The 13,593-nt window shown below is 36.5% G+C and overlaps 1 long non-coding RNA gene and 1 other non-coding gene across 2 annotated transcripts in view; one reads left to right on the top strand and one right to left on the bottom strand.

The window, feature by feature from the left end:
- The window catches only part of LOC147577545 (uncharacterized), a 523,754-nt gene that overhangs the window by 227,383 nt on the left and 282,778 nt on the right, over positions 1-13,593 (top strand). The gene's annotated exons all lie outside the window — the stretch shown is intronic.
- On the bottom strand, positions 11,322-11,425 carry LOC112850549 (U6 spliceosomal RNA). The gene has a single exon (XR_003222672.1). It is a non-coding gene; the product is annotated as a U6 spliceosomal RNA (small nuclear RNA).

Here is a 13,593-nt window from a genome sequence, read left to right as displayed (position 1 = left end):
TGGAGGAAGAGCGAACTGAGGGAGAAAGGGATTTTCTTTATAGTCAGATCATCCATTTTAAATGCATACAATATGTTTTCCATTTCCCATTTCATGAAATCTACCTTTTTTTTTTTTTTAGCTGTCTTTTTCTTTTAAGGAGAAACATAAAGGGGCTTTCTTTGGGACCACTGGCCTTGACTTTCTGGTTATTTGGGTCTTTGCTAAGTACCATTTGTCTATTGTGATAAAGCTAGGCAAAAACTATCCAACAATGATATATTTTTGACAAAATACATAGAAAAATCATTTGTTAAAATTATAATGGAGTACTTGTTAACCTCAAAATATCTCTATATAGATCTATTATCTTGGAAGAAAATACCATCATAAGCAAGATTTCAAGAAATGCAGTTTATGGGCATGGATTAATGTCTTTTTCTATGTTTTATCTCAGTGTTTTAATTTAAGATCAATTTCTTCTCCACAAAGTTTACTTTCAAAGCTTAATTATGATGGCTTCAAACTGCTCCCAATTTGATGTTTAGAAGCCTTCAGCTTCTTACAATCAGAAGCCTTCATGAGCATATATACTCTTTTTTTTTTTTTTGAGGGAGAGAGAGTGTGAGTGGGGAGCGCAGAGGGACAGGGAGAGAGAGTATCTTAAGCAGGCTCCCCATCTAGCACAGAGCCCTATGCAGATTTCAGTCCCACGACCATGAGATCATGACCTGAGCCGAAATCAAGAGTTGGATGCTTAACTGACCAAGCTTCCCAGGCACTGCCCCCCACCGCTTTTTTGAGACACATGTATGACTCTAAGCAACCTCAGTACTGTTTTGATCAAAAGAATGGCTTGAAATGATGTCAAAATTCGTTTCTCAGCTAACACCATTCTAACCAGCTGACTCCAACCTTTGGATATAGGATAACAAGCTTGTTAATCAGCTAGCTTTATCTGAAAGAAGAGACATAAACTCTTCATCAGGGAGAGCTTTCTGTTATTCTGCCTTATGGTAAGCTTCCAAACTTAAATGATTGTTTTTTAAAAATCAGGACATAATTTTCTGAGTCTCATGTATTATGCACCACAAATGCTTATCAAGGTTTGGTAAAATCACCAGATAGGAAAATAGATGGAGTCTTCTGCTTTGGCCTCAGTGCTGGTTAGGAGATGCAAGTTGGAGTAGAGTTGGGAGGTAGGCAACGGAAGGCAGAGAGAAAGAGAGATGAACCAGGAGGGAATTGGGAATCAAGGTTGCTTCTGGGGTTTGGGTTCTTCAGGTAAATATTTCTGTAGGTATCTGTATAATTGATTTTATTACACATGTATTACAAAATTCATGGTTCCATGTAAAGAATAGTGATTATGAATGATGGTTTAAAATAATAGAGTTGAGGGGCGCCTGGGTGGCGCAGTCGGTTAAGCGTCCGACTTCAGCCAGGTCACGATCTCGCGGTCCGTGAGTTCGAGCCCCGCGTCGGGCTCTGGGCTGATGGCTCAGAGCCTGGAGCCTGTTTCTGATTCTGTGTCTCCCTCTCTCTCTGCCCCTCCCCCGTTCATGCTCTGTCTCTCTCTGTCCCAAAAATAAATAAACGTTGAAAAAAAAATTAAAAAAAAAATAATAGAGTTGGGAAGAAGTACTTAAGTATTTGTTTATTGTTTAATTGGTACATGAGAAGATTCATTATAGGGTCCACGCATCATCTTTTTAAATTCAGATCTAGGAACCATCTCTTTATGTTCCTGGTGGTCAAATGCATCATTCTTGGTTAATTTTATTTCTCCCACCATGAGAAAAGGATAGCAATGCTGTTATTACTCAAAAGTATCATGGCTCTTTGGAATATGTTTGTATTGAATCAATGTCCTCATGCCCCTTATTTACTGTGGAGTAATACCACTTATGGTGCTGCATCATGCGTCACACTGCTCATAAATGTTAGCCTCTGCTGCCTCTGTTGAAAGTTTTACTGTGCTTTGTTGATGATGACCACAAATGCAAATCTTTCCCAGAGAATTCAGCAAACTGTAAATGGTTACTTGTTTTCTGCTCATGTTATATGTGCCATTTGGAATTTAATTGTGTAATCGTGGATCAACTTATCTTCCAGTGAGTGATGTTCACTCAAACTCCGTGTGCCAGCATTATTATGTCTGTCCAAAGTCATACAATTATGCAAACAACAATAACAACAACAAAAATAACACAACCTTACCACTCTGGTGATCCACTTTCCATGCTGCACTTCTGGAACTATCACCTGGATGGGGCCTAGTGCCAAGTCTATAGGCAACAAACCCTAGAACTGCTTATGACATCTGGTCTACCCCACTGTTTAGAAGCTTGGAAAGTACTCCCAAGAGGATTTCAGGCTCAGGTGCCCTCTTAAAAAGCACTACAATCCCATGCACAGGAGGGAGACTTGGGAAATTTCAAGCATGGCACTCTAAAACATAGAACTCCCTTAGTCCAAGACTGGGGCAAAGTCTTGGATTGCCTGCATGACAAACTCTGTAGGTGATTCTTATGCATTTGAGAACCACTGATCCACAGTGGAAATGGAAACAAGATCTTAGAGACATGTTTAAAGTAAATAGAAATAACAAACAAGGCATTAGTCTTGTAATTATGTTGACAGTGAGGAACACAATTTAAAATATATATTTTTCTGTAATTTGAGGTATACCCTCTTCATTTCTTTGTGGTCTGTATGTTTTCTTTCAAGCACAAATATAGAGCAAGGACTCCCAGGAGAGAGATGACCAAACTCAGAATAAACGCTTCTTTGCAACATCAGTGAATAGATACAAGTATTTATAATTATTTTTAATTATATGGAGTTGCTTTATCTTTGTATTTCCTTTAAAAAATAAAACATATCAGGAATAACTTGCTGATTTTCATGATGCTCCTCTCTCTGGAACCTGATATTTTATTATGTCCTTACATTATCCTACCAAAGAAGGGCCTCCCAACCCCCTAACTCTGTTGCTGTAACAGATTTCACTTTTGCTTTCACTCTTAGGTCTTCATTTTGTGTTGGTTTGTAGTGCTCTGGCTCTGTTGATGATTAACCGACACAAATCTTTTTAAGCACCTATAGCAACACTTTACATGACTAATAGCTGAAGTCCATTCAGTGTTAAATTAAAAATTGCTCAGTGGTGGCTGTTTAGGAGGTTTTGAAATCTAATAAATGCTGAGAAATATGGTGTGCTTTAATGCTTTTACTGCTGTCATGCTGCTGTGCACAAGGGCCATGTGGCACACTTGTAGGTTCTGAACCTACGTGTCAGTCAGGAGGCAGAGGAAAACTTTCAGAAAACAGGGACTTATGTACATGGAATTCAATTACTGCTTGGGGAAATAAGTATAATTTATAATTTATGTATAAAGTAATAGTATCTTGAAAATATTCAAAGAGAGGCATAAAATAAAGAACTCAGGAGAATCTTAAGGAATAACTTGGTGGGGAAGAAAAAAAGTCTGAACTTCATAGCATGTATGAATGTTTAGATACTTTCTAAAATATTATTCTGATATATTCTGATGCATTCCATTCCATTCTATCCTATTCTTTGGTTTCTAAAATTATTGTTAAAATTAGCTTTATAATTCACTAATAGTGTTTTTTTTTTTCCTCACAATATAAAATACACTGTTCTAGAAATTAAAGATTCCACAGAGAAATCATGGGGCATAATAGTGGAGACCTCTTTGGAAGGAGATCAAGACAGGCCTTGAAAGGCAGTCAGAGGACACCTTTAAAAAGCAGTCTAAGTTATTTTTAGGCAATTGTTAGGCAGTAACTTAGGAGTCACCATAGGTTTTTGAGTTGATGTAGCATTATTACTGCTTAGTTTTAGAAAGACAGTTACCGCGGCAAATGTGTAGACAGTATTGGTGAGTTTGTTAGCATGATATAGTGATAGTATAGATAAGAAATCTCCATTAGAGTTGATATAGAGAGTAGGGAAAAGTGTCACAGTAGCATTTACAGAAAATGTATTTGAATGGAAAGAGGAAAAGAAAGAAAGGAGTCAGAAGGACTTTGAGTTTTGGGTGATTAGAATTTTGTGGTAGTTATGGGTTTGATTGTGTTCTCCAAAAATTCGCATTGAAGTCCCCCCAGTACTTCACATTATGACGCTATTTGGAGATAGGACCTTTACAAAGGTAATTAAATTAAACTGAAGCCATTAGGGTGGGCCCTAATCCAGTGCAATTTGTGTCCTGTAAGAAGAGGAGATTAGACGGGGGTGTAGGGGGGGACTATATATAGAGAAAGAAAATCAATGACCACTCAGTGCCCACTCAGACATAAACAGCCATGGGAACTTTGACTTCAGGCCTGAGCTGATTGTGTAAAATGTGGAATGCAATCCACACAAAATGTATTAAAAAATAAATGTTGTGAGTCAGTAATAAAGTTTATCCAAGGGATTCGTTTCTTTAAAGCATGCTCAGAAAATACATATTTTTCTTTCTTCTTTTTCTTTTTTTCCCTCCAAATTAGAAAAATACATTTTTAAAAATAATACTTTTAAATTTTTATTCAAGTCTGCAGTGTTGAACACTCATAGTTGAACGAGGAACACTTAGCTACCACCATGTAGAAACGTAAGGAAAACAAGTGTGGGACTCGACGTTTTTCCTATGGTTGTAGCAATCATAGTACTTATTGTCATACTATCCAAATTTGAATAGATATACTTAGTGGGGCACATCTTTATGTGCTGAAATTTAAAAAATTATGTTATAAAATGACAGTGAATGTCACAACTGATATAAACAGAGCATAACTGGATAGCTAAATATATTTTAGGAAACTAGGTATTATATCCATAAACCAAGAATAAGTAATTTCTAAAACTTATCTACAAATTTAAAAAAATACATACTTAATAAAAAGCAAGTGAAAATTTCTCACTAAAAACTTATGTATTTCTATAACGTGTTCCATTCAAGTCTATGCACACACTTCAGGTTATTTTACAAAACCAATGGAAATATGGAAAGGAAATTAGATGGAGTGTATTTGTATTGAGTAACAAAATCAAACAAGTAAACAGAAAAACCCCACCTCCAGAAAATGTTAAGTAAACAAACTACAGAAAAAAAGCCCAAGACTCAAAAAAAGTTCAAAGATTTAAATTTAATTGAATTTGAGAATTAAAGGAGTGAATTCTCATTTTTTTTAAAAAATTTAAATGAACAGGTAGGCCTGTTTTCTAAAGTTAAGAATGGTTAGTCTTTGGAGGAATAAACATAATTACAGGTTTTATTTCATGACTGTTCTTTATTGAAGAGGAACCAGCTGAAAACGTAGATGTTTCCACCTATGGCTAGCTAATATAATTTTTCCCATAAAATCTTGCATTTGTGTAGTTTAGTTCAATGGGCACATTAGGCAAGGGGACAAGTTAGTGCAAGCTTCTATGAAATCACCATTTCCATAAATTTTGGAGTCGAACTTATCCAGTGAATGGGCCTTTAGATTTTAAAGACGCTTAGATTGTTTTATTGTAATTGGCACTTGACTCCGTATAGAAATTGAAATAGATATTCATCGCTGGGAGGAGAGCTCACCTCTAGTTCCTGAGGCAGAAATGAGTTTGCTGTAATTCCTTCCTATGTATTAACTGCCTATACAAAGTCTGAGGACCAAAAATAAACAAATGAACTGTGCCTCTTATAATTTATTTAAAGATAGGGGGTTATTAAATAATTTAATGTCATTAATCTGTCAACTACTTTCTTCTTTATTAAAGACAGCACTATTTGTTACAGCAGCTTCATGGTTTAAAAGCAATTATATGCGCAAATGGTTGCAGGAAAAGAAAGATAATGAGAAAATGTGGAACTCCTAGAAGTAAATCAACAAAAGAATGAAAACAAAGCGATATGCCAAGTTATCTCACACCTTTCATAAATTAGAGGTTCAATAGCTTGATACTATGTATAAAGATAGATGGTCAAGGACATTCTAATCCACTCTTTTCATCTAGGCATAATACCTGGCACAAGGTGAGCAAAAGATTAGGGACTTATTTCTCTTACTCCTTGTTCACTCATTTACCAAACAAGTATTTTTTGAGCACTTATGAGAATTCCCTTTCTTATTAGTATGCAACACATGGGAGATAAAAAAGGAAACCTGGATCATACTTCTGGGCTCAAAAGGTTTTTGATGATGTTGAACATGTGGTAGGTCAAAATAGAAGAGTAGGGGATTTGCAACAGCCTGGTGATTTGGATCCTTAGAGCTAGTTTCTCTAAAACATTTGAGACAAAATCTAAGTGTTGTTGTTTCCTAACCCAACTACTTTGTGAATAACCTGAGTGGAGATGACATCAGTGAAGGAAGATGTAATAGTAGAATTTTCAGAATTGATGATATAAAAACAACCATTCCTTCTTTGAGAGTATCTTCATTTACAAAAAAGTCAATAATAAGTAATACAAACTTTAGAGAAGTCAAGAGAAACTCTGTTACTTTAATTCTGTTAACATTGACTTTATCATTAATGTCATTTGATGCCTGTTTCTTTGTAACATAAGACATGGCAATTAGACATTTTAAAAGAAAAATATTTATTAATTTTTTATGTAGGATTAAAAAATTATTTTTAATGTTTATTTTTTGAGAGACGGAGACAGAACGTGAGTGGGGGAGGGACAGAGAGAGGAGTCACAGAAATTGAAGCAGTCTTCAGGCTCTGAGCTGTCAGCACAGAGCCCATTGCAGGGCGTGAACCCACAAACCGCAAGATCATAACCTGAGCCAAAGTCGGATGCTTAACCAACTGAGCCACCCAGGCGCCCCTGTAATTTAAGTATAATTAAAAGAAAAATTAAAACATTTTGAAACTATTTGGTCATTGTTGCTTTTAAATGAAAAAAGCTAATTTGGAGAAAATATTATATGTATCTTTGACTCTATAAATTTTTCACTACCTATTTTTGTTTTTCTATCCTCTCCTGTACATAGACATGGCAGAATATCTTTATCTCATCCTTGTTATTCTATATACTTTGCTGCTACTAATACTCAAAATGTTGTCATCTATTCTGTGTCTGTTCTGTGAAGCTTTGAAATCTTCCTAAACTGCCCAGTTGTCAAGTCTAAAGGCTGCTTGAGCCAGGGGTTCATTCTGGCTTGTATTGCTATTTATACATCCGATATTGAATTTGCAGTCATGGCCCTGTGATATGTACTTGTTAATACCCACTGTTATCCTTCAGTTGCTGACAGTTCCTTCCTTAACTCTTCTCTGACTGCTTCCAAACTATTATTATCAAACTTGAGTCCTTTGATGTCTTGGAATTTTGGTCCTGTCCATTCATGTGTAGTTCAAACATGGTATTAGGTGATTAACGTGACTATTGCAACCTAATGCAATAATACTCTCTTGGAAATCCTTACTTTAAACCTGGGATACAGTGGGTATTCTTTATGAATTTTTCATACACATAGAAACCAAGTCTATTTCTAAGAAAATGTATTAGAATCAAAAGCTCCAGGCAAGCTGTAACTCATTCCAGAGAAGTGTTTTTCTTTTTCTTTTCTTTTTTTTAAATTCTAAGTTTAAATAGATTATCTACTTTTCAGGTTTTTTTTTTTTTTTGAGTCATTGCAACCATCCATTTATATTTTCATCACTCAGTCAATGTATCAAATATTGTCTGACCATCAGTCATTGTGTTAGATATTTTGGGGAAGAGTTAATAAATAATATCGATATTCTTATTACCTTTGGAGAGCTTGGAGTTTAATTAGCAATATGGATAAATATTGAGGATATTTAAAATTATCTCTGTGTGTGTGTGTGTGTGTGTGTGTGTGTGTGTGTCATTGGTTTTGAGAGCAGAAGAAAAAGATTCTTTGGCAATATGTAGGAGAGGCAACTATCTCTGAGGATTCAGAGAAAGCTTCTTGAAAGGACTATTTAAAGTGAACTCTGAGGTTAGAGTAGGTGACAGTGAGAGTGGGCTAGGGCAATGTTGCATTCAGAGAAAGCTGCATAGACATTTGAGGAACTGAACGCAGTTTGCATGGTGTGAGGTGGAACTAGGGATGTAGGGAAAGAAGCAGGAAAGTAGACTGGGATATTAAGTGGGACCCTAATTAGGAAAGACCCTATAGGCAAAATTAAATCATTTGGATCTCAAAATAATAACAAAAGGGAATCATTAAAGTGTCTTGAATTGGAGAAGGCATGGAGATGTGGGGACCTGGAAGGGGCTATTTTAGAAATCTAGGTAAGAGATAATGATGGTTTGAAGTAGGATGGTAGTTCTATGGATGGATAGAAGTTGATGAATTTGCGAAGGTTTTTTAGGAGGTATGCTGAGAATTAAGGAATGCCTTAATATTGGAGGTGAGGGTTAAATTGATTCTAATGACTGTTGTCTTGAGTAGACAATGGTGATACCATGTACTGAGAGAATATAGAGTATAAGGAGTTAGGGGAAGAGGACATGGTAGATAATTCTGGGACTTTTTGACTTGTATATGTGAGTGGCGCTGCAAAGTGGAAATACCAATTAAGTAGGATAGTATCTCCAAGCTCAGGAGAGAGCCCTAGACAACAGATAGTAGCTACTAAAGCCTATAGAAGTTAAGGTAATCACACAGTGAGAGTAACATACAATGAAAAGAATTTGCTTAACTGAACTTTAAGGACAATAACATTTAAGGACAGGATAAGAATCTCTCTCTCTCTCTCTCTCTCTCTCTCTCTCTCTCTCTCTCTCTCTCACACACACACACACACACACACAAGAAGATGCAAGAAAGGCGGGAAGAAAACCAGGAAAATGAAATGTGATGAATGAAAAAGAAGAAAGTGTTTTAAAAAGGGAGGAATAGATAATGTGTCAGATACTTCCAAGAAATGAAGTAAAATAATAGGTGCGTGCCTACTGGTTTAGGTAGACCATTATTGACTTTGGAGGAGTAATTGGGGCAGAACCAAATTACTATGAATGAGAAGTGGAAAATAAGGAGGTAGAAACAGTGAATATAACTGTGGATTAAGATTAGCTGTGAATGGGAATAAAGAGTTAGGAAAGTGGCTAGATTAGGTTGCAAGACTATGGAGGAAACTTGAGTATAGTTGACCCTTGAACAACACGAGGGTTAGAGGTGTCAAGCCCCACACAGTTTAAAATCTGCATATAACTTTGCCCCCCAAACTTAACTATTAATAGCCTACTGTTGACTGGAAGCCTTATTGATAACATAAAGTCTATTAACACATATTTTGCATGTTACATATATACTGTATTTTTTTCAATAAGCTAGAGAAAAGAAAATGTTATTAAGAAAATCGTAAGAGAAAATATATTTATGGTATTGTATTTATCAAAGAAAAAAATCCACATAGGTGGATCAATGCATTTCAAACTTGTGTTGTTCAAGGGTAACTATTGTTTATATTCTGATAAGAAATGGTTTCATAGATAATTATAGCATTTTAATTTTTATAATAAATGAGTAAGGATGACAAGTTTCTTCAGACTGAAACTTCTTAGCACTACACTGTAGTGGGCATTGCCAAGGTCCGTGATCTGGTTATCAGTTACGTTTCAAAATTAATCTTACTTATATTAAAGTATGTGCCAATGGGTTAGTCAGAATATTAATTTTTAATTAATAGATTATTTTTAGAAAAGTTTTAGATTTACAGAAAGATTTAATGGATAGTACAGAGGGTTCCCATACATCCTTCTCCCACACCCAACCCCACACACAGTTTCCCCTATGGTTAATATCTTACATCAGCATAATCTATTTGTTAAGATTAATGAACCAACATTGGTGCATTATTATTAACTGAAGTCCATAATTTATTCAGACTTCCTTAGCCTTCACCTTATTCCTCCTTTCTGTTCTGGGATCCTGTCTCCTTAATCTCCTCTAGGTTTTGATAATTTCTGAGATTTTCCTTGTTTTCAATGACCTTGAAATTTTGGGGAGTACTCAGCAAATGTATTGTAGGATGAACATCTACTGGAATCAGATGTTTTTCTCATGAATTAGACTGGAGTTACGGGTTTAAGGAAGGAAGATCATAAAAGTAAAGTGTGTCATTTTTATCATATCTTATCAAGGGCGCATACAATCTACATGATTTGTGACCATTGATGTTGACCTTGGTCAATAGGCAGAAGTAATGTTTTTCAGATTTCGTTACTGTTACTTTCTCCCTATTTTCTTTCTTTTTTTTTAAAAAAAATGTTTATTTTGTGTGAGAGAGAGAGCACATGGGTAGGTGAGAGGCGGAGAGAGAGAGAGAGAGAGAGAGAGAGAGAGAGAGAGAGAGAGAGAGAATCCCAAGCAGGCTCCACACTCTAAGTGCAGAGCCCAATGTGGGACTCAAACCCATGAACCATGAGATTATGACCTGATTCAAAACCAAGAGTCAGATGCTTAACCAACTGAGCTACACAGGCAGCCTTCTCCCTCCTATTTTCATACTTGGAAGGAAGTCACCATGTACAGCCTGCACTTAAGGATGGGGAGTTGTTCTTCTCCGCCTTTAGGATGGAGTATCTAAATAATTTATGTGGAATTCTTCTGAGATTTGTCTCTTCTGTCTCATTTGTTAATTTATTTAATCATTTGTTTATATCAGTATGGACTCATGGATACTTACTTTAACCTTCGAGTTGCAATCCAATACTACTTTATTTTATTGCCCCAATTGTTCCAGCTTTGACCTTTGGGGATCTTTTAGTTGGCTCCTATGTCACTTTGACCTTTATCAGCTATTTTTTTTTTTTTAATTTTTTTTTTCAACGTTTATTTATTTTTGGGACAGAGAGAGACAGAGCATGAACGGGGGAGGGGCAGAGAGAGAGGGAGACACAGAATCGGAAACAGGCTTCAGGCTCCGAGCCATCAGCCCAGAGCCTGACGCGGGGCTCGAACTCACGGACCGCGAGATCGTGACCTGGCTGAAGTCGGACGCTTAACCGACTGCGCCACCCAGGCGCCCCTATCAGCTATTTTTTTAATTAAATTTAAAAAATTTGACCTCTGTGCTTTACCATTCATTCCTTTCACCCCTGAGCCCTGGAAACCATTGGTTATTTGTCTGTCACTCTAGTTTTATCTTTTCCAGAATGTATGTAATTGGAATCATGTACTATGTAGCATCATGTAGGCTAACTTCATTCACTTACAATATGCATTTAAGGTTCCTTCACATCCTTTATGGCTTAATAGATCATCTCTTTGTATCCTTGAATAATATTCTGTTTTTCTCATATAAATGCTGTACATATTTTGTTAGATTTATATCTGAATATTACATTATTTTCTTTTTCCTTTTTTATATGCAATACTTTGAAAATTTGTGTGTCATCCTTGCACAGGAGCCATGCTAATCTCTGTATTATTCCAACTTTTGTATGTGTGCCATTGAAGTGAGCACTATTACATTGTTTTTGGTGCCAATGTAAATAATATTGTGTTTTAAAGTTCAAATTTCATTTTTTTCATCATAAGTATAGAGGAAAGCAGTTGCTTCTGTATCTTAACCTTCTATTCTGCACTTCTGCGATGATCACTTATTTATTCCAGGAATTTTTTGTTGATTCTTTGTGATTTTCTACATAGACAATCATGCCATCTCTAGACAAGGACAATTTTATTTCTTACTTCAAGGACTGTATGCATTTTATTATTTTTTTTTGTCTTAATGTGTTAGCACTTATAGTGTAATGTTGAATAGGAGTTATGAGAGGGAATATCCTTTCTTTGTTTTCAGTCTTAGTGGTAAGCCCCTAGTTTCCCACCATTGAGTGTGATTTTAAATGTGGGTTCTTTATACAAGTTTTTTTTTATTAAAATTTTTTTTTTTTTTTTTTTTTTTTTTTTATTTATATATGAAATTTATTGTCAAATTGGTTTCCATACAACACCCAGTGTTCATCCCAAAAGGTGCCCTCCTCAGTACCCATCACCCACCCTCTCCTCCCTCCCACCCCCCATCAACCCTTAGTTTGTTCTCAGTTCTCAACAGTCTCTTATGCTTTGGCTCTCTCCCACTCTAACCTCTTTTTTTTTTTTTTTTTTTTTTGTTCCCCTCCCCCATGGGTTTCTCTTAAGTTTCTCAGGATCCACATAAGAGTGAAACCATATGGTATCTGTCTTTCTCTGTATGGCTTATTTCACTTAGCATCACACTCTCCAGTTCCATCCACGTTGCTACAAAAGGCCATATTTCATTTTTTCTCATTGCCACGTAGTACTCCATTGTGTATATAAACCACAATTTCTTTATCCATTCATCAGTTGATGGACATTTAGGCTCTTTCCATAATTTGGCTATTGTTGAGAGTGCTGCTATGAACATTGGGGTACAAGTGCCCCTATGCATCAGTACTCCTGTGTCCCTTGGATAAATTCCTAGCAGTGCTATTGCTGGGTCATAGGGTAGGTCTATTTTTAATTTTCTGAGGAACCTCCACACTGCTTTCCAGAGCGGCTGAACCAATTTGCATTCCCACCAACAGTGCAAGAGGGTTCCCGTTTCTCCACATCCTCTCCAGCATCTATAGTCTCCTGATTTGTTCATTTTGGCCACTCTGACTGGCGTGAGGTGATATCTGAGTGTGGTTTTGATTTGTATTTCCCTGATAAGGAACGACGCTGAACATCTTTTCATGTGCCTGTTGGCCATCCGGATGTCTTCCTTAGAGAAGTGTCTATTCATGTTTTCTGCCCATTTCTTCACTGGGTTATTTGCTTTTCGGGTGTGGAGTTTGGTGAGCTCTTTATAGATTTTGGATACTAGCCCTTTGTCCGATATGTCATTTGCAAAGATCTTTTCCCATTCCGTTGGTTGCCTTTTAGTTTTGTTGGTTGTTTCCTTTGCTGTGCAGAAGCTTTTTATCTTCATAAGGTCCCAGGAATTCACTTTTGCTTTTAATTCCCTTGCCTTTGGGGATGTGTCGAGTAAGAGATTGCTACGGCTGAGGTCAGAGAGGTCTTTTCCTGCTTTCTCCTCTAAGGTTTTGATGGTTTCCTGTCTCACATTCAGGTCCTTTATCCATTTTGAGTTTATTTTTGTGAATGGTGTGAGAAAGTGGTCTAGTTTCAACCTTCTGCATGTTGCTGTCCAGTTCTCCCAGCACCATTTGTTAAAGAGACTGTCTTTTTTCCATTGGATGTTCTTTCCTGCTTTGTCAAAGATGAGTTGGCCGTACGTTTGTGGGTCTAGTTCTGGGGTTTCTATTCTATTCCATTGGTCTATGTGTCTGTTTTGGTGCCAATACCATGCTGTCTTGATGATGACAGCTTTGTAGTAGAGGCTAAAGTCTGGGATTGTGATGCCTCCTGCTTTGGTCTTCTTCTTCAAAATTACTTTGGCTATTCGGGGCCTTTTGTGGTTCCATATGAATTTTAGGATTGCTTGTTCTAGTTTCGAGAAGAATGCTGGTGCAATTTTGATTGGGATTGCATTGAATGTGTAGATAGCTTTGGGTAGTATTGACATTTTGACAATATTTATTCTTCCAATCCATGAGCAGGGAATGTCTTTCCATTTCTTTAAATCTTCTTCAATTACCTTCATAAGCTTTCTATAGTTTTCAGCAT

Source organism: Puma concolor, chromosome C2, assembly GCF_028749965.1.
Source record: "Puma concolor isolate L17-30 chromosome C2, mPumCon1.1.hap2, whole genome shotgun sequence".
In the NCBI taxonomy this organism is placed as follows: Eukaryota; Metazoa; Chordata; class Mammalia; order Carnivora; family Felidae; genus Puma; species Puma concolor.
Note: the sequence above shows the minus strand (reverse complement) of the source record. Positions and strands in the feature narration are given on the sequence as shown.